We start from the raw sequence: 20,810 nt of genomic DNA on the forward strand, positions 1-20,810 counted from the left end.
ACAATTAAACAAGGCGACACGGTAAAGAATCTGGGTATTATCTTCGACCCAACTCTCTCCTTTGAGGCACACATTAAAAGCGTTACTAAAACGGCCTTCTTTCATCTCCGTAATATCGCTAAAATTCGCTCCATTCTGTCCACTAAAGACGCTGAGATCATTATCCATGCGTTTGTTACGTCTCGCCTCGACTACTGTAACGTATTATTTTCGGGTCTCCCCATGTCTAGCATTAAAAGATTACAGCTGGTACAAAATGCGGCTGCTAGACTTTTGACAAGAACAAGAAAGTTTGATCACATTACGCCTGTACTGGCTCACCTGCACTGGCTTCCTGTGCACTTAAGATGTGACTTTAAGGTTTTACTACTTACGTATAAAATACTACACGGTCTAGCTCCATCCTATCTTGCCGATTGTATTGTACCATATGTCCCGGCAAGAAATCTGCGTTCAAAGGACTCCGGCTTATTAGTGATTCCCAAAGCCCAAAAAAAGTCTGCGGGCTATAGAGCGTTTTCCGTTCGGGCTCCAGTACTCTGGAATGACGCTAAGTGTTCATTTAATGCACTGGGCATAATAAACACAACATTATTAATATTGCTACTACGGATAATTTGATCAAATATTCCCTAAAACAGCCCGCTACCTATAATATAGTTTTTTTAAACATAAGATCACTGTCTCCCAAAACGTTGTTAGTTAATGATATCATCAGAGACAACAATCTTAATGTCATCGGTCTCAGCAAAACCTGGCTTAAACCAAAGGACTTTTTTGCGCTAAATGAGGCATGTCCTCCTAACTTTACACATGCGCATATTGCCCGTCCCCTTAAAAGGGGTGGGGGATCGCACTAATATACAACGAAAACTTTAACCTTAGTCCTAACAAAAATAATAAATAGAAATCGTTTGAGGTGCTTACTATGAGGTCCGTCACACCGCTGCCTTTGTGCCTGGCCGTTATCTACCGCCCCCCAGGGCCCGATTCGGACTTTATTAGTGATCTAGTGACGCACGCCGATAATATAATCATAATGGGGGACTTCAATATCCATATGAATACCCCATCGGACCCACCGTGCGTAGCGCTCCAGACTATAATTGATAGCTGTGGTCTTACACAAATAATAAATGAACCCACGCATCGCAACAGTAATACAATAGACCTAGTGCTTGTCAGGGGTATCACCGTTTCCAAAGTTACGATACTCCCGTATACTAAAGTATTGTCCGATCATTACCTTATAAAATTCGAGGTTCAGACGCATGTTCGTCAAACTAATAATAATAATAACTGCTATAGCAGCCGCAACATTAATACGGCCACAACGACAACTCTTGCTGACCTACTGCCCTCGGTAATGGCACCATTCCCAAAGTATGTGGACTCTATTGATAACCTCACTAACAACTTTAACAACGCCCTGCGCGAAACCATTGATAACATAGCACCGCCACAGTTAAAAAAGGCTCCAAAAAAGCGTACCCCGTGGTTTACAGAAGAAACTAGAGCTCAGAAATTATTATGTAGAAACCTGGAACGCAAATGGCGCACGACTAAACTTGAGGTGCACCATCAAGCATGGATTGATAGTTTAATAACTTATAAACGCATGCTTACCTTAGCTCAGGGGTGTCAAACTCAAATACAGAGTGGGCCAAAATTCTAAACTGAACTAAGTCGAGGGCCAAAGTAAAACAACTTAACCTTTTAATAGGGACCCAAACAAGTTTTGCATTAAATATTGGACAAGCAAGGCTTATATAACTTTATAGTGACATCCAAATTTGAGTTTTGTTGGTAGCGGGGGTGTATATTGTAGCGTCCCGGAAGAGTTAATGCTGCAAGTGGTTCTGGGTATTTGTTCTGTTGTGTTTATGTTGTGTCACGGTGCGGATGTTCCCCCGAAATGTGTTTGTCATTCTTGTTTGGTGTGGGTTCACAGTGTGGTGTAACAGTGTTAAAGTTGTTTGTACGGCCACCCTCAGTGTGACCTGTATGGCTGTTGACCAAGTATGCCTTGCATTCACTTGTGTGTGTGTGTGTAGAAGCCGCGTATATTACGTGACTGGGCCGGCACGCTGTTCGTATGGAGGAAAAGCGGACGTGATGACAGGTTGTAGAGCAGGGGTGTCAAATTCAAATACACGGTGGGCCAAAATTCAAAACCGAACAAAGCCGCAGGCCGAGGTTGAACAAATTAACCTTTTAATAGGGACCAAAACAAGTTTTGCATTGAATATTGAACAAGCAAGGCTTGTATAACTTTATTGTGACATGCACAATCGAGTTTCAAATAATAATAATAATCAAAAAATATTAATGGCATATCAAAATTTAAATAAAAATTGAATGCCTCTTTTCGGCAGCGGGGTTGAGGTGGACGTGGTTTGGTGATAGCGGGGGTTGTATATTGTAGCTTCCTGGAAAAGTTAGTGCTGCAAGGGTTTCTGGGTATTTGTTCTGTTGTGTTTATGTTGTATTACGGTGCAGATGTTCTCCCGAAATGTGTTTGTCATTCTTGTTTGGTGTGGGTTCACAGTGTGGCGCATATTTGTAACAGTGTTAAAGTTGTTTATACGGCCACCCTCAGTGTGACCCGTATGGCTGTTGACCAAGTATGAATTGCATTCACTTGAGTGAGTGTATAAGCCGCATATATTATGTGACAGGGACGGCACGCTGTTTGTATGGAGGAAAAGTGGATATGGCGACAGGTTGTAGAGAACGCCAAAGGCAATGCCTTTAAGGCCCAACCCCAATATTGTTGTCCGGGATGAAATTTGGGAGGGGCACTGTACTTTGGAAGTCTTCCGGGAAAATTGGGAGGGTTGGCAAGTAAGAGTATTAGCGGTGAATGCGGTGTTACAGCGGCGGGCCAGCTCTAATGTTAATTTGACATTGCCTCAAAGGCCAAATTTGGCCCTTGCCTCAATTTGGCAATTGCCTCAAGGGCCAGATTTGGCCCGCGGGCCAGAGTTTGACACCCATGTTGTAGAGGATGTTAAAAGCAGTATCTTTAAGGCACGCCCCCAATATTGTATTCTCCTGCAAAAATCGGGAGGGTTGGCAAGTATGAGAATTAGCGTTGAATGCGGTGATACAGCGGCACCGCCACTGTATAATACTGGCGGGCCAGCTCTAATGTTAGTTTATTATTGCCTCAAGGGCCAAATTAAATTACAAGGCGGGCCAAATTTGGCCCACGGGCCAGAGTTTGACACCCATGCCTTAGCTAAAGCTAAATATTACTCAAATCTCATCCACCGTAATAAAAACGATCCTAAATTTTTGTTTAGTACGGTAGCATCGCTAACCCAACAAGGGACCCCTTCCAGTAGCTCCACCCACTCAGCTGATGACTTTATGCAATTCTTTAGTAAGAAAATTGAAGTCATTAGAAAGGAGATTAAAGACAATGCGTCCCAGCTACAACTGGGTTCTATTAACACTGATACGATTGTATATACGGCGGATACTGCCCTCCAAAATAGTTTCTCTCGTTTTGAGGAAATAACATAAGAGGAATTGTTACGTGTAAATGGAATAAAACAAACAACATGTTTACTTGACCCTCTTCCTGGGAAACTGATCAAGGAGCTCTTTGTATTATTAGGTCCATCAGTGCTAAATATTATAAACTGATCACTTTCCTCGGGCACTGTTCCCCTAGCATTCAAAAAAGCGGTTATTATCCTCTTCTTAAAAGACCTAACCTCGATCCTGACCTCATGGGAAACTACCGACCGGTGTCTCACCTTCCCTTTATTTTAAAAATCCTCGAAAAAATTGTTGCAGAGCAGTTAAATGAACACTTAGCGTCTAACAATCTATGTGAAATCTTTCAATCCGGTTTCAGGGCAAATCACTCTACGGAGACAGCCCTCGCAAAAATGACTAATGATCTATTGCTAACGATGGATTCTGATGCGTCATCTATGTTGCTGCTCCTCGAATTTAGCGCTGCTTTCGATACCGTGGATCATGATATTTTCTTAGAACGTATCAAAACACGAATTGGTATGTCAGACTTAGCCTTGTCTTGGTTTAACTCTTATCTTACTGACAGGATGCAGTGCGTCTCCCATAACAATGTGACCTCGGACTACGTTAAGGTAACGTGTGGAGTTCCCCAGGGTTCGGTCCTTGGCCCTGCAGTCTTCAGCATCTACATGCTGCCGCTAGGTGACATCATACGCAAATACCGTGTTAGCTTTCACTGTTATGCTGATGACACCCAACTCTACATGCCCCTAAAGCTGACCAACACGCCGGATTGTAGTCAGCTGGAGGCATGTCTTAATGAAATTAAACAATGGGATGTCCGCCAACTTTTTGCAACTCAACGTAAAAAAAAAACAGAAATGCTGATTATTGGTCCTGCTAGACACCCACCTCTATTCAATAATACAACTTTAACATTTGACAACCAAACAATTAAACAAGGCAACTCGGTAAAGAATCTGGGTATTATCTTCGACCCAACTCTCTCATTTGAGTCACACATTAAAAGCGTTACTAAAACGTCTTTCTTTCATCTCCGTCATATCGCAAAAATTTGCTCCATTTTGTCCACTAATGACGCTGAGATCATTATCCATGTGTTTGTTATGTCTCGCCTCGAGTACTGTAACGTATTATTTTCGGGTCTCCCCATGTCTAGCATTAAACGATTACAGTTGGTACAAAATGCGGCTGCTAGACTTTTGACAAAAACAAGAAAGTTTGATCATATTACGCCTGTACTGGCTCACCTGCACTGGTTTCCTGTGCACTTAAGATGTGACTTTAAAGGTTGTACTACTAACGCATAAAATACTACACGGTCTAGCTCCAGCCTATCTTGCCGATTGTTTTATACCATATGTCCCGACAAGAAATCTGCGTTCAAAGGACTCCGGCTTATTAGTGATTCCCAGAGCCCAAAAAAAGTCTGCGGGCTATAGAGAGGTTTCTATTCGGGCTCCAGTACTCTTGAATGCCCTCCCAGTAAAAGTTTGAGATGCTACCTCAGTAGAAGCATTTAAGTCTCATCTTAAAACTAATTTGTATACTCTAGCCTTTAAATAGACTCCCTTTTCAGACCAGTTGATCTGCCGTTTCTTTTCTTTTTCTCCTATGTCCCCCCTCCCTTGTGGAGAGGGTCCGGTCCGGTGGCCATGGATGAAGTACTGGCTGTCCAGAGTCAGGACCCAGGATGGACCGCTTGCCTGTGTATCGGTTGGGGACATCTCTGCGCTGCTGATCCGCCTCCGCTTGGGATGGTTTCCTGCTGGCTCCACTTTGGACGGGACTCTCGCTACTATATCGGATCCACTTTGGTCTGGATTCTCACGGTTATGTTAGATCCACTATGGATTGGACTTTCATAATATCATGTTAGATCCACTCGACCTCCATTGCTTTCCGTCCCCTAGGAGTGGGGGGGGTTTGCCCACATATGCGGTCCTCTCCAATTTTTCTCATAGTCATCATTGTCGACGTCTCACTGGGGTGAGTTTTTCCTTGGCTTTATGTGGGCTCTACCGAGGATGTCGTTGTGGTTTGTGCAGCCCTTTGAGACACTTGTGATTTAGGGCTATATAAATAAACATTGATTTATTGATCTATATTTAATTATTGAATGTATCAAATGTGATGAATATATGATGGACCACAATGGAAACAAGCCTTTTGGCTTTTCGTGACATCCATTTGCCTTTTTAAAGTATTACATGGATTAAATTCTTTAAGATGTCAATAAACCTCTCAATCAATCAATCAATCAATCAACCAACCAATCAATCAATCAATACTATGGTTTGAATTTCGATTAGAAGCATTGACAGAAGACGTCTCGCAAGAACAGTTTATTAGAGTCATTTAAAATTGACAAATTAAATTGAGACATTTTCTTATGGCAAAATAATGTGCTTCAGTCAATGGATGACTGAGATGTTTCCCGAGACAACTTGAAGAATCCTCTTTGAGTTTTGTCTCCCGTCTTACTGCCCTTTTGTGTCCTGTATTTTATTGGCTTAAAGGATTAGTAGACTTTAAATGTAAGCACACGGAGGAACCCTGCATGTCAGGGCAGGGTTTCAATCATCTCACTGTCACCAAGCCTTAGTTGCTTAAAATAGAATATAGCAGATTATTTAACAAGACCGGTTCTAAAAAAAAATAAGAAAGAATCTGTCAGTTTATTGTAAAAGCCCTGATTTTACTTTCACTTTCACTTCCATTAAATTATTATTGTTTATTGACACTCTATGTTGGGAAAAATACTTAGTTAAAATTAGTTAAGGTTACTCGTTACTTGGCCAAAGAAGTAATAGAACTACGAATGGAATTATTCCTTAATAAATGTAATCCGTTAATTATCCAGTGGTGCAGTTAAGAAAGGTTTCATGAGATCAGAGTGCATAGTGACTTTCAGTGTGTTCCTGAAAAAGGCGTTGACTGTTGAATGACGCGTGACGTCAGCAGGTGAGATAGTCCAGACACATGAGATGTGACCAGCAACATGAAGCTACTGTTAAAGCAGGGGTGTCACACCACATTCTGGGCCACCATACACAATTCTACTAAACACACTGTCGCAGGCGATTGCATTGGGACGGATTCAGATGTTTTTAGACACATTTACTAGGATAATTCTGTGAAATCCCTTATCTTTCTATTTTGTTGCTAGTGTTTTAGTGAGATTAAACAGCACTTGATAGTCGGAGGGGTGTGTCCACAGGTGTCTTGAGGCCAGTGTCTGAGGGAAGTCACGGCAGATACAAGGACGGCGCAAACTCCACAGATCTCCGGTAAGAGGCGACTTTTTAACACAATTTTGTCACTGAAACCTGCCGGTTGACATGTGGTTGGGAACCATGTTCGCTTGACCGCTCTGATCCATAGTAAAGTTTCACCCCCGGGAATTTTAAACAAGGAATCACCGTGTGTTTGTGTGGCTAAATACTAAAGCTTCCCAACTCCATCTTTCTACTTTAACGTCTCCATTATTAATTGAAAAAAATTGAAAAAGATTCAGCAACACAGATGTCGAGAATACTGTGTAATTGCGCGATGAAAAGAGACGACTTTTAGCCGTAAGTGGTGCTGCGCTAATATTTCCTGACAGTCCGTGACGTCACGCGCACGCGTCATCATTCCGCGACGTTTTCGACAAAAAATTGCAATTTAGTAAACTAAACCGGACGTATTGGGATGGTTGCAATGTTAATATTTCATCATTGATATACAAACTATCAGACTGCGTGGTTGGTAGTAGTGGGTTTCAGTAGGCCTTTAATTAGGTTATTGACTTTTTGAAAGTAGATTAATACGTCTGGAGTATATCCAGATAAACCACTAAACCCAATAAAATAAACATACAAATACAATATAATAGTGCTATATAATAACTCCCTATTTAAGTGTGGTTTAAATGAAATCAGTCAAACCATACTAAATACTGTCATTTTGCTGATGTTGAGGACCTATATTTAGCGGTGCATTGATTAAAGAGAGGTAACTGTTATGATCCGCTGCCCGGATCATATCATATTCTGGTTTTGTTCCGTTTTGTTAGTGTTTGACTTCCTTAGTTCCTGTTTGTTCGGTCACCATGTTTGCTTAGTAGTTTCGCCTGCCCCTTGCTTTTGACGCCCACCTGTTTTTGTTAATCACTGCCTGTATTTAAGCCTGCCTTTTTTGTTAATTTTCTCTCGCTTCCTAGTTAGTGCTTCACGCTGTTGGTGTTACACCTAGTTTGTGTTTCGCAACAGTAACGACTCTGATTCCCATGTTTTCACTTGCTAGCTTTCGCGCTATGCTTTTGTTTTCCTCTTGCTCCCATGCTAGTAGTTTTTGTTTTGCCTTTTGTGCCTAGTGTAGGTTTTTCTGTTTCTTAGTCTGTTTTATTTATTAATAAATCAGTAGTTCTTACCTCCACGCTGTGTCCGAACCCGACTGCATCTTCGAAAGAACGAAACCGCATCACCATGCGAGCCAAGCATTACAGTAACGTCCTCATGTTGCTGTATTGATATCATCAGCTGAGCTGCTTTCTCGCCCCTAAACTCTGGAAAGTGTATCCTAGATTATAAATCATGCCTCTCACCTGGATAGTAAAATGATGTGGACATAAACTGAGAAGTTGGTAAAATTTGACGGACAATTTAGACCTTTGACTGGAATGGCGAAAAAAGACCCGGAAAGACCCATGGTTTCACCTGTCTTTTTTCTTCGCAAAGATTATTAGTCATTCTTCATCTAAATGGAAATATATCAACATCTTAACAGTCGACATTCCAGTGAAAGCAGACATTGTACAGTAAGTGATGTTTTATTATGTTTGTTGACTCATGATATCTGCAGTGAGTGATCATCAGTGATTTTGTGGAAGGAAAAAGCAAACGTGATAAATTTGTGAAATTAATGTGCCACCAAATGCTTAAATTAATCAAAATACGTAAATATTATATGTTGTTATGAATGTGCCCGTTACTATATTATATGTATATATATATATATATATATATATATATATATATATATATATATATATATATATATATATATATATATATATTTGTGTGGGAAAAATCACAAGACTATTTCATCTCTACAGAACTGTTTCATGAGGGGTTCCCTCAATCATCAGGAGATATATATATATATATATATATATATATATATATATATATATACACATATATATATACACACAATATATATATATATATATATATATATATATACATACATATTCTGTTAGTGTTTGACTTCCTTAGTTACTGTTTGTTCTGTCACCATGGTTGCTTAGTATATATATATATATATATATATATATATATATATATATATATATATACATATATATATATGTATATTCACATACAATATATATACACATATATATATATATACACACATATATATATATATATAAATGGGTTGTACTTGTATAGCGCTTTTCTACCTTCAAAGTACTCAAAGCGCTTTGACACTACTTCCACATTTACCCATTCACACACACATTCACACACTGATGGAGGGAGCTGCCATGCAAGGCGCCAACCAGCACCCATCAGGAGCAAGGGTGAAGTGTCTTGCTCAGGACACAACGGACGTGACGAGGTTGGTACTAGGTGAGATTTGAACCAGGGACCCTCGGGTTGCGCACGGCCACTCTCCCACTGCGCCACGCCGTATATATATATATATACATATGTTTTTTAGTTATGTTCGGTTTTGTTTAAGATTACATTGCTTCCTGTTTTTTCACTCCCTTTTTTTGTCGCCATGGTTACTTATTGTGTTCACCTGTCTCTGATTAGTGCTCGCCCGCTCATACATATATATATTGTATATATATACACACACACTGTATGTATGTGTGTGTATATATTCTAGGTGAGGGATCAGACAAAGAGCAGCTCGAAGACCTCTATGAAGAAGAAAAAGCATGGACCCAGATTTCCCTCGCGGGTCACCGGGGCCCCCCTCTGGAGCCAGGCCCGGAGGTGGGGCACGATGGCGAGCGCCTGGTGGCCGGGCTTGTTCCCATGGGGCCCGGCCGGGCACAGCCCGAAGAGGCAACGTGGGTCACCCCTCCAATGGGCTCACCACCCATAGCAGGGGCCATAGAGGTCGGGTGCAATGTGAGCTGGCCGGCAGCCGAAGGCAGGGCACTTGGCGGACCGATCCTCGGCTACAGAAGCTAGCTCTTGAGACGTGGAACGTCACCTCACTGGGGGAGAAAGAGCCTGAGCTATTACGCGAAGTCGAGAAATTCCGGCTGGATATAGTCGGACTCACTTCGACGCACAGCAAGGGCTCTGGAACCACTTCTCTCGAGAGGGATTGGACCCTCTTCCACTCTGGCGTTGCCGGCAGTGAGAGGCGACGGGCTGGGGTGGCAATTCTTGTTTCTCCCCGGCTCAAAGCCTGTACGTTGGAGTTCAACCCGGTGGACGAAAGGGTAGCCTCCCTCCGCCTTCGGGTGGGGGGACGGGTCCTGACTGTTGTTTGTGCTTATGCAACAAACAGCAGTTCAGAGTACCCACCCTTTTTGGGAACACTCGAGGGAGTACTAGAAAGTGCACCCCCGGGTGTTTCCCTTGTCCTACTGGGAGACTTCAACGCTCATGTTGGCAACGATAGTGAAACCTGGAGAGGCGTGATTGGGAAGAATGGCCGCCCGGATCTGAACCCGAGTGGTGTTTTGTTATTGGACTTTTGTGCTCGTCACAGTTTGTCCATAACAAACACCATGTTCAAACATAAGGGTGTCCATATGTGCACTTGGCACCAGGACACCCTAGGCCGCAGTTCCATGATCGACTTTGTAGTTGTGTCATCGGATTTGCGGCCTTATGTTTTGGACACTCGGGTGAAGAGAGGGGCGGAGCTTTCTACTGATCACCACCTGGTGGTGAGTTGGTTGCGATGGTGGGGGAGGATGCCGGACAGACCTGGGAGGCCCAAACGCATTGTGAGGGTCTGCTGAGAACGTCTGGCAGAGTCTCCTGTCAGACAAAGTTTCAATTCCCACCTCCGGAAGAACTTCGAACATGTCACGAGGGAGGTGCTGGACATTGAGTCCGAGTGGACCATGTTCCGCACCTCTATTGTCGAGGAGGCAGATCGGAGCTGTGGCCGCAAGGTAGTTGGTGCCTGTCGGGGCGGCAATCCTAAAACCCCTTGGTGGACACCAGCGGTGAGGGATGCCGTCAAGCTGAAGAAGGAGTCCTATCGGGTCATTTTGGCTCATAGGACTCCGGAGGCAGTGGACAGGTACCGACAGGCCAAGCGGTGTTCAGCTTCACGGTCGCGGAGGCAAAAACTCGGACATGGTAGGAGTTCGGGGAAGTCATGGAAAACGACTTCCGGACGGCTTCGAAGCGATTCTGGACCACCGTCCGCCGCCTCAGGAAAGGGAAGCAGTGCACTATCAACACCGTGTATGGTGCGGATGGTGTTCTGCTGACCTCAACTGCGGATGTTGTGGATAGGTGGAAGGAATACTTCGAAGACCTCCTCAATCCCACCAACACGTCTTCCTATGAGGAAGCAGTGCCTGGGGAATCTGTGGTGGACTCTCCTATTTCTGGGGCTGAGGTCGCTGAGGTAGTTAAAAAGCTCCTCGGTGGCAAGGCCCCAGGGGTGGACGAGATCCGCCCGGAGTTCCTTAAGGCTCTGGATGCTGTGGGGCTGTCTTGGTTGACAAGACTTTGCAGCATCGCGTGGACATCGGGGGCGGTACCTCTGGATTGGCAGACCGGGGTGGTGGTTCCTCTCTTTAAGAAGGGGGACCGGAGGGTGTGTTCCAACTATCGTGGGATCACACCCCTCAGCCTTCCCGGTAAGGTTTATTCAGGTGTACTGGAGAGGAGGCTACGCCGGATAGTCGAACCTCGGATTCAGGAGGAACAGTGTGGTTTTCGTCCTGGTCGTGGAACTGTGGACCAGCTCTATACTCTCGGCAGGGTTCTTGAGGGTGCATGGGAGTTTGCCCAACCAGTCTACATGTGCTTTGTGGACTTGGAGAAGGCATTCGACCGTGTCCCTCGGGAAGTCCTGTGGGGAGTGCTCGGAGAGTATGGGGTATCGGACTGTCTTATTGTGGCGGTCCGTTCCCTGTACGATCAGTGCCAGAGCTTGGTCCGCATTGCCGGCAGTAAGTCGAACACATTTCCAGTGAGGGTTGGACTCCGCCAAGGCTGTCCTTTGTCACCGATTCTGTTCATAACTTTTATGGACAGAATTTCTAGGCGCAGTCAAGGCGTTGAGGGGTTCCGGTTTGGTAACCGCAGGATTAGGTCTCTGCTTTTTGCAGATGATGTGGTCCTGATGGCTTCATCTGACCGGGATCTTCAGCTCTCGCTGGATCGGTTCGCAGCCGAGTGTGAAGCGACCGGAATGAGAATCAGCACCTCCAAGTCTGAGTCCATGGTTCTCGCCCGGAAAAGGGTGGAATGCCATCGCCGGGTTGGGGAGGAGACCCTGCCCCAAGTGGAGGAGTTCAAGTACCTAGGAGTCTTGTTCACGAGTGAGGGAAGAGTGGATCGTGAGATCGACAGGCGGATCGGTGCGGCGTCTTCAGTAATGCGGACGTTGTACCGATCCGTTGTGGTGAAGAAAGAGCTGAGCCGGAAGGCAAAGCTCTCAATTAACCGGTTGATCTACGTTCCCGTCCTCACCTATGGTCATGAGCTTTGGGTCATGACCGAAAGGATAAGATCACGGGTACAAGCGGCCGAAATGAGTTTCCTCCGCCGTGTGGCGGTGCTCTCCCTTAGAGATAGGGTGAGAAGCTCTGCCATCCGGGAGGAACTCAAAGTAAAGCCGCTGCTCCTTCACATCGAGAGGAGCCAGATGAGGTGGTTCGGGCATCTGGTCAGGATGCCACCCGAACGCCTCCCTAGGGAGGTGTTTAGGGCACGTCAAACCGGTAGGAGGCCACGGGGAAGACCCAGGACACTTTGGGAAGACTATGTCTCCCGGCTGGCCTGGGAACGCCTCGGGATCCCCCGGGAAGAGCTAGACGAAGTGGCTGGGGAGAGGGAAGTCTGGGCCTCCCTGCTTAGGCTGTTGCCCCCGCGACCCGACCTCGGATAAGCGGAAGATGATGGATGGATGGATGGATGTATGTGTATCTATATATATATATATATATATATATATATATATATATATATATATATATATATATATAGATATAGATATATATATATATATAGATATATATATATAAATATATAGATAGCGTATATAAAACATTGATAGAAGTGTTTGGATGTTTTTTTAAGCCCTTTATAGGCAGATTACAGCGACCCATGGGCTCCACTGTAAGCAGATTTTTGAATCCTTAAAAAAGAAAATAAACTGTGCTTGTCTTTCAGTACGATTGTGAATATCAAAAGAAGAAACAGAAGCTCCCGTTTTTGTTGAGGATTGATGTTCCTTCGTTTGAATAATTTTCCTTCCTTAATTATATTTATTTACACTTCTTCCTTCATGTAGGTTTGTAAGACTGAAAATAAACAGAAAATAAACATAAAAGTATGACGTCCATTGTATATTTTATACAAATAAAATATAAGGCTTGGTGTTAATATATTCACACAATAAACTACAAATGTTTACACATAGAAATGACATTAACACACCAAACATTGCACACACTGTATGTGACTTACAGTATCACAAAAAAATCTAAGGTGTTGCATTGTCGCCCTCTACTGGTAAAATTCAGCGCTGCATCTATTAAACAAGATTGGATTGGCAATTACTCTCAGACTAACAACACGACCAAAAATACTTAAAGACATCACAAAGTCAACAATTTCAATGCAAAACAAACTAAATGTATTTATGCACAAATTATATCTACTTACAAGGTGTTTTTTTTACAGCTGTCAAGCATGTTAGAAATAAATTAAATCATTACTGTGATGTTCTTATTCCGGATTTCTTTTGTGCTGGATTTGAATATAAAGGATTATATGATCATTTTTCTTACTGATGAAGAATATTGTAGTTTGACAAGGCCTCCTCTCGCTATTGGCAAAACACGCTCCGTGCGAAAGGCCTATGATGTAATAATAAGCACATGCAAAATATTAATTAATGAAGGACAGGGCACAAACAACCCATAAGGTGCTTTGTATCAAATTTGACTGCAAACGTGTTTCTAGACGCTTCCTGTTCTGTCACGGATAAGAACATAATTCCAAATTTCCCCACATAGTCCCACTGGTTAACGTTGCATTAGTGATTGTTCGGAATGGCAATCATACTTAGTTAAAGTTTTGATCAGAGTTGAGTTAGAAAGGTGTACAAAGTTGTGTTTCAATGTTAAAATTTTAATTTTCACCCAAAAAATGTATCGAACAATCTATTTTCCACAATTTTTTTTAGTACAAAACATCCATCCATCCTTTTTTTTACTGCTTGTCCCTTTTGTGGTCACAGGGGTGCTGGAGCCTATCCCAGCTGCATTCGGGCAGGAGGCAGGGTACACCCTGTACAAGTCATCACCTCATCGCAGGGCCAACATAGATAGACACACAACATTCACACTCACATTCACACACTAGGGCCAATTTAGTGTTGCCAATCAACCTATCCCCAGGTGCATGTCTTTGGAGGTGGGAGGAAGCCGGAGTACCAGGAGGGAACCCACGCATTCACGGGGAGAACATGCAAACTCCACACAGAAAAGATTCCAAGCCCTGGATTGAACTCAGGACCATGCATCAAATTAAATTCAAGTGTTGTTGTTGTACATGGTTGCGGTTGATGGCGTGATGCGAGGATGCAGAGAATGCAGGCGGTGTAGAAGCAGAAGGTCCCTTTACAACAGAGACGTTATTTTGCGGCCCCCACCTAAATATGAAAATTTAATGTTATTGTGGCCCGCAAGTTTTATATGAATGGCGCTTGACAATGTTGTGTTATTTGGGTCCAAAATGGCTCTTTCAACATTTTGGGTTGCCTACCCCTGCGTTAGTGGAAAAGCGGCAAATGAATGAAAATGACAGAAACGTTGCAATGGAGACGAGGGTTTTCTTACGTGCCTGGCTGCGGTTACACCACGGCACCTGTCCATCAGTAATAACAGTCTTCGATAACCAGGACCAATTTAAACCGTTATTTTTTTTATTTATATTGTTTAATTAGCATTGCCTCACACGATGGACTACATATATTTTATATGATGCCGGATAACACTCCAGGAGCCGTCACTTTTTGGCACTCGCCTTCCCGGTACTTTCCCGGTTATTATCCGCTGACCGCCGTGTTGCTGTAGGGAGGAAAAAGCGGACCGACACACATTGTGAAAATAACATTATTCTCCGTGCGTTGGCTACTGTAAATACAAATATATTCCACAACCCCAAACATGTCTTTTTCAAAGCCTGCAGTGAAGAGAAAGGTTTGTGATGAGCAAAGACAATTCCAGGAAAAGTGGGAGATGCAATATTTCTTTTTTGAGCACTAGGGCACCCCGACATGTCGTATTTGCACAGAGAAAGTTGCGGTGCACAAGGGATACAATTTGAAACGTCATTAGACAGCTAGACATGCTGAGGAGTATGAAACATTTTTTTAAATCTTTTCTTGCGGCCCAGCCACACCCAGACTCTGCATCCAGTGCCCCCCAGGTAAATTGAGTTTGAGACCCCTGCTTTACAAAAAGGTATCAAGCAGAGTATCAAAAAACAAAGAGCACTGGCATGGAACGAGCAGTCAATCACGGGTGAAAATGCAAAAGAAAGCAAAAGCAAGGTACACAGAATGGCCAGGTTTTTTTTTTTTTTTTCACTAAGCAGTAAGCCTGAGAGCAGAGTGTTAGACAGGAAGCTTTCTACAACAAAGGTTTGCATAAAAAATATATCATATCTAGAGATGTCCAATAATGGCTTTTTTGCTGATATCCAATATTACGATATTGTACAACGCTTAATTAAATGATTCCGATATCAACCGATAACGATATATACAGTCGGGGAATTAACACATTATTATGCCTCATTTTGTTGTGATGCCTGGCTGGATGCATTAAACAATGTAACAATGTTTTCCCAAATAAATCAACTCAAGTTATGGAAAAAAAATGCCAACATGCCACTGCCATATTTATTATTGAAGTCCCAAAGTGCATTATTTTTTTTTAACATGCCTCAAAACAGCAGCTTTATACGGCCACCCTCAGTGTGACCTGTATGGCTCTCGACCAAGTATGCTTTGCATTCACTTGTGTGTGTGAAAAGCCGTAGATATTATGTGGCGTCCGTGTACCACTCCGTACAGCAGCTTTATAAAAAGTCATAAATTTTACTTTTTGAAACCGATACCGATAATTTCTGATGTTACATTTTAAATAATTTATTGTCCGATAATATCGGCAGTCCGATATTATCAGACATCTCTAATGATGACAAATAAGTGGATGTTTTTTACCCTTTGCGTCTGTTTCACTGTTCGTTGCATCATTGTTGTTCTTGCTTGATTATGAAATATTTTGATAAAGGAAGTAAAGGAGCAATGTTCACAGGAGATATATTTAGAAATTACAGTGTTTTATTGTTCAGAGTTAATATTGTAAATCCCACATTCAGTATTTGCATGCACATTCGAGTGTTTTTTCAGTAAAAAAAAAATTTTTATATTTTTTGTTTGTTTTTTTTAGATGGTCTCTCATGTTATTTTTAGGATTAGTCACTATTGTGGCTGTGTTTGTACTGTCTCGTGATCAGTTTTTATCCATTTGTATGGAATCATAGGAATTTTTTTTACTAATTCAAAGCAACTTCCGCATGTTTAGAGTGTTTATAAAAAGGGATCCAAGCACATACGGCACATTAAATGGTCGAACGTAGCGCTGCATAACCTTCCCCTTTGTGAGACTCGTGTCACGTGACTGCAAACTCATTGGTTGGTTCTGAGACTGGATTGATTGCTTCATTTCTAATTTAGCAAAAGTGGGTCTTTAGTTTATTTTGTAGTACTCTAATTAGCTGTTAGATCGCGGGTCGGCAACCCGAAATATTGAAAGAGCCATAATGGACCAAAAATAAAAAAAAATTAAAAAATAAAAATCTGTCTGGAGCCGCAAAAAATTTAAAGCCTTATATAAGTCTTATAATGAAGACAACACATGATGTAAGTGTATATATTAGCTATAATAGCTGTGTCACAGGCTGATGCAAATCTTCGTTGACAGAAATTTTGGAACGTAATATTTATTCTACACATTTTTACAACATTGGTAAACATTACTAAAACGGAGGCTTTTCAGAGGGTGTGATAACTCCTGGAACTTACTGGCTTAGAATGCCCGAAGGTAGTGTGTTCAAATTGAAAAAAAAAAGCAGAAACTACAAATAAAATGAGCTTATATATACCTAAAATAGACGGCATAATGATGCAATATGTACATACATACAGCTCGCATAAATAGCATGTTAGCATCGATTAACTTGCAGTCATGCAGTGACCAAATATGTCTGATTAGCGCTCCACAAAAGTCAATAACATCAAAGCTCACCTTCGTGGATTCACGCACAGCATAAAACATTTGATGGACAAATAGATACAAGGAAGGAGTGGCATGAATCACGTCTTTCTGTGGCAGCATCAAGGAAACAAACCACGGTGCGTTCAAGGACAAAATCAGTTCCGAGTGGCTTATTTTATTTTTCGAAGTTTTTTTCTAAATTTTACCCATCATGGTATATCCCGAAAAAAGGCTTTAAAGTGCCTGATTTTCGCTATCTGTAAATCCACCTGTCCATTTTCCTGTGACGTCACATTGTGACGTCAATACAAACAACATGGCGGATAGAACAGCAAGATATAGCGACATTAGCTCGGATTCAGACTCAGATTTCAGCGGCTTAAGCGATTCAACAGATTACGCATGTATTGAAACGGATGGTTGGAGTGTGGAGGCAGATAGCGAAAACGAAATTGAAGAAGAAACTGAAGCAATTGAGCGAATAGCTATTGAAGCTATTCGGCGATCGCCTTCTAACCAACGATTGCATCTTTTGACCACTGGAGCAACTTAAATATGTCGATTTGTAAGTGTTTGTTTGGCATTAAATGTGGGTGGAGGGAAAGGCTGGATGCAAATATAGCTACAAATGTACATACAGCTAGTCTAAATAGCATGTTAGCATCGATTAGCTGGCAGTCATGCCGTGACCAAATATGTCTGATTAGCACACTCCACATAAGTCAATAACATCAACAAAACTCACCTTTGTGATTTCGTTGACTTTATCGTTGGAAATGCATCTGCTTTGAGTGTCGCAGGATACCCACACATTTTTGCTATTTCTGCCATGTTAGCAACGATTAGCATGCCGTGCTAATCGATGCACACTCTCCACATAAATCAACTTGAATCCGCCCCTGATCGTGTTACACCCTCCGACAACACACCGATGAGGCATGATGTCTCCAAGGTACGGAAAACAGTCTAAAAAACGGAAAATAACAAAGCTGATTTGACTTGTGTATGTAACGTGTTTAAGAAAATGGTGGATTGCTTCCCATTGTAACGTCACGGGTGAAAGGTCATTGCTCTGACAGCGAACAATTGAAAGGCATTTAAATCGCCAAATTCACCCTTTTAGAGTTCGGAAATCGGTTAAAAAAGCATATGGTCTTTTTTCTGCAACATCAAGGTATATATTGACGGTTACATAGGTCTGGTGATAATGTTCCCCTTTAACAATTAGGAAGGTTTGTGTCATGTTTGTCCTCCTACAGAAACCATATTAAAACAAAAAATAAAATATTTTCCTTTATCTTTTTCCATTTTCATACATTTTCGAAAAAGCTCCAGAGAGCCACGAGGGCGGAGTTAAAGAGCCGCTTGTGGCTCGAAAGCCGCGCGTTGCCGACCCCCATGTTAGCTGTCAGCCACCTTGTACTTGATGATTTTACGAATTAGTGTGAATTACAAAAAATAAAGACATATGTTTAAGTCCGAGTCCATGGTTTTTCCCCCGGAAAAGGGTGGAGTGCCATCTCCATGTTGAGGAGGAGATCTTGCCCCAGTGGAGGAGTTCAAGTACCTTGGAGTCTTGTTCACGAGTAAGTGAAGAGTGGATTGTGAGATCAACAGGGGGATCGTTGCAGCATCTTCAGTAATGCGGAAGCTGTATCGATCCCTTGTGGGGAAGAAGAAGCTGAGCCGGAAGGCAAAGCTCTCAATTTCCAGGTTGATCTACATTCCCATCCTCACCTAAGGTCATGAGCTTTGGGTTATGACCAAAAGTATAAGATCACAAGTGCAAGCGGCCGAAATGAGTTTCCTCCGCCGGGTGGCGGGGCTCTTCCTTAGAGACAGGGTGAGAAGCTCTGCAATCCGGGAGGAGCTCAAAGTTAAGTCGCTGCTCCTCCACATGGAGAGGAGCCAGATGAGGTGATTTGGGCATCTAGTCATGATGCCACCCGAACGCCTCCTTAGGGAGGTGTTTTGGGCACGTCCGACCGGTAAGAGGCCACGTGGAAGACCTAGGACACTTTGGGAAGACTATGTCTCCCGGCTTGCCTGGGAACGCCTCCGGATCCCCCGGAAAGAGCTGGACTAAATGGCTGGGGAGAGGAAAGTCTGGGCTTCCCTGCTTAGGCTGCTGCCCCCATGGCCCGACTTCAGATAAGCGGAAGATGGATGGATGGATGGAAAAACATGTGTTTTTGTCCTACGTATGGATTGTGAATGATAGACACAATAATAAAAATAAAAAAGTGCAGTTCTTCTTTAAAAAAACAATTTTTGTAACACACACAATTTGCTCACAAATTGTTAATAAATTAAATTTGTCAGCATAAAAATCGGTTCAAAATTCCATACATCCATACATTTTTTACCGCTTGTCCCTTTTTGGGGTCGCTGGAGCCTATCTCAGCGGCATTCGGGCGGAAGGCGGTGTACACCCTGGACAAGTCGCCACCTCATCGCAGGGCCAACACAGATAGACAGACAACATTCACACTCACATTCACACACTAGGGCCAATTTAGTGTTGCCAATCAACCTATCCCCAGGTGCATGTCTTTGGAGGTGGGAGGGAACCCACGCAGTCACGGGGAGAACATGCAAACTCCGCCCAGAAAGATCCCGACCCCGGGATTGAACCCTGACTACTCAGGACCTTTGTATTGTGAGGCACATACACTAACCACTCTTCCCCCGTGCTCCCCAAGTTAAAAATTTAAACGCAAAAATTAAGCTACATAAATTCAGGGAGGTGGCGACTTGTTCAGGGTGTACTCCGCCTTCCGCCCGAATGCAGCTGAGATAGGCTCCAGCACCCCCCTACGACCCCAAAAAGGGACAAGCGGTAGAAAAATGGATGGAGGGGATGGGATGGAAATTCAGTATTGAAAAAAAAAAAAAGTAAAAAATTCAAACACAAAAATTAAGCTACATAAATTCAGGGAGGTGGCGAATGCAGCTGAGATAGGCTCCAGCACCCCCCGCGACCCCAAAAAGGGACAAGCGGTAGAAAAATGAATGGAAGGGATGGGATGGAAACTCAGTATTGAAAAAAAAAACAAAAAAACAATTAAAATGAAGACACAAATCAACCTCCAAATAAAATTATACTTGGGCCCCAATTTAGCCGAAAGTCCTGTAAATAGAATAGGTTTTGGTTTCCTTGACTCCACAAAGTGCCTTGTGACACACAGTGAATGTGTGTGTGTGTGTGTGTGTGTGTGTGTGTGTGTGTGTGTGTGTGTGTGTGTGTGTGTGTGTGTTTACCGATTGCGCAACACCAAAAACAAGCAATGTGTAAGAGAGGGCGGCGATGCGGGCGTGTTTACTCACCCATTCATAAACATTGTTCACCCGAAAGCAACTTCTGTCTTTTTAGCTGTACAACCTTTACCGGGCCGTCCTTGCTTGACTGCTTCTAGTAGTGAGAGTGAAAAGGTGACGCACTCTGTCATTGTATCAACACAGTCCGCTGGGAGGAGCTCCAGGAACACAAAAGAAGGGCTGTTGCACTCAAGCATGACATGATGGCAATAATTTTTTAGTTCTGTAAAAAAAAAAAAAAAAAGCATTTTTAAAGGGTAATTCTGAATTGTCCACAGGTGTGAATGTGAGTCCCAAATTCAGCGAGAAAAGTCTCCGGGTTATCCCTGGTCCTATAACGAGGGCCGCATCACTGAACCTACTGTGCTATTATTATGACTGCCCCTATGTCTTCAAATATCAAGCATTGCTAAATATACTATACATAAATAATAAGGGAAAAAAATGTAACACATGGCTCAGACTGAAACCAGTAGCCCTCTCCGAC

General features: G+C 42.8%; 1 protein-coding gene across 1 annotated transcript in view; it reads right to left on the reverse strand.

Moving 5' to 3' along the window:
• pdcb (phosducin b) overlaps positions 1-20,393 on the reverse strand; it is a 59,340-nt gene extending 38,947 nt beyond the window's left edge. The window contains exon 1 of the mRNA XM_061883570.1: positions 20,333-20,393. The gene's annotated coding sequence lies outside the window, so the exon portion shown is untranslated. The remainder of the gene's footprint in view (positions 1-20,332) is intronic.
• Between the last annotated feature and the right edge of the window lie 417 nt (positions 20,394-20,810).

The sequence above is a fragment of the Nerophis ophidion genome, linkage group LG22 (genome assembly GCF_033978795.1).
Source record: "Nerophis ophidion isolate RoL-2023_Sa linkage group LG22, RoL_Noph_v1.0, whole genome shotgun sequence".
Taxonomy (NCBI): domain Eukaryota; kingdom Metazoa; phylum Chordata; class Actinopteri; order Syngnathiformes; family Syngnathidae; genus Nerophis; species Nerophis ophidion.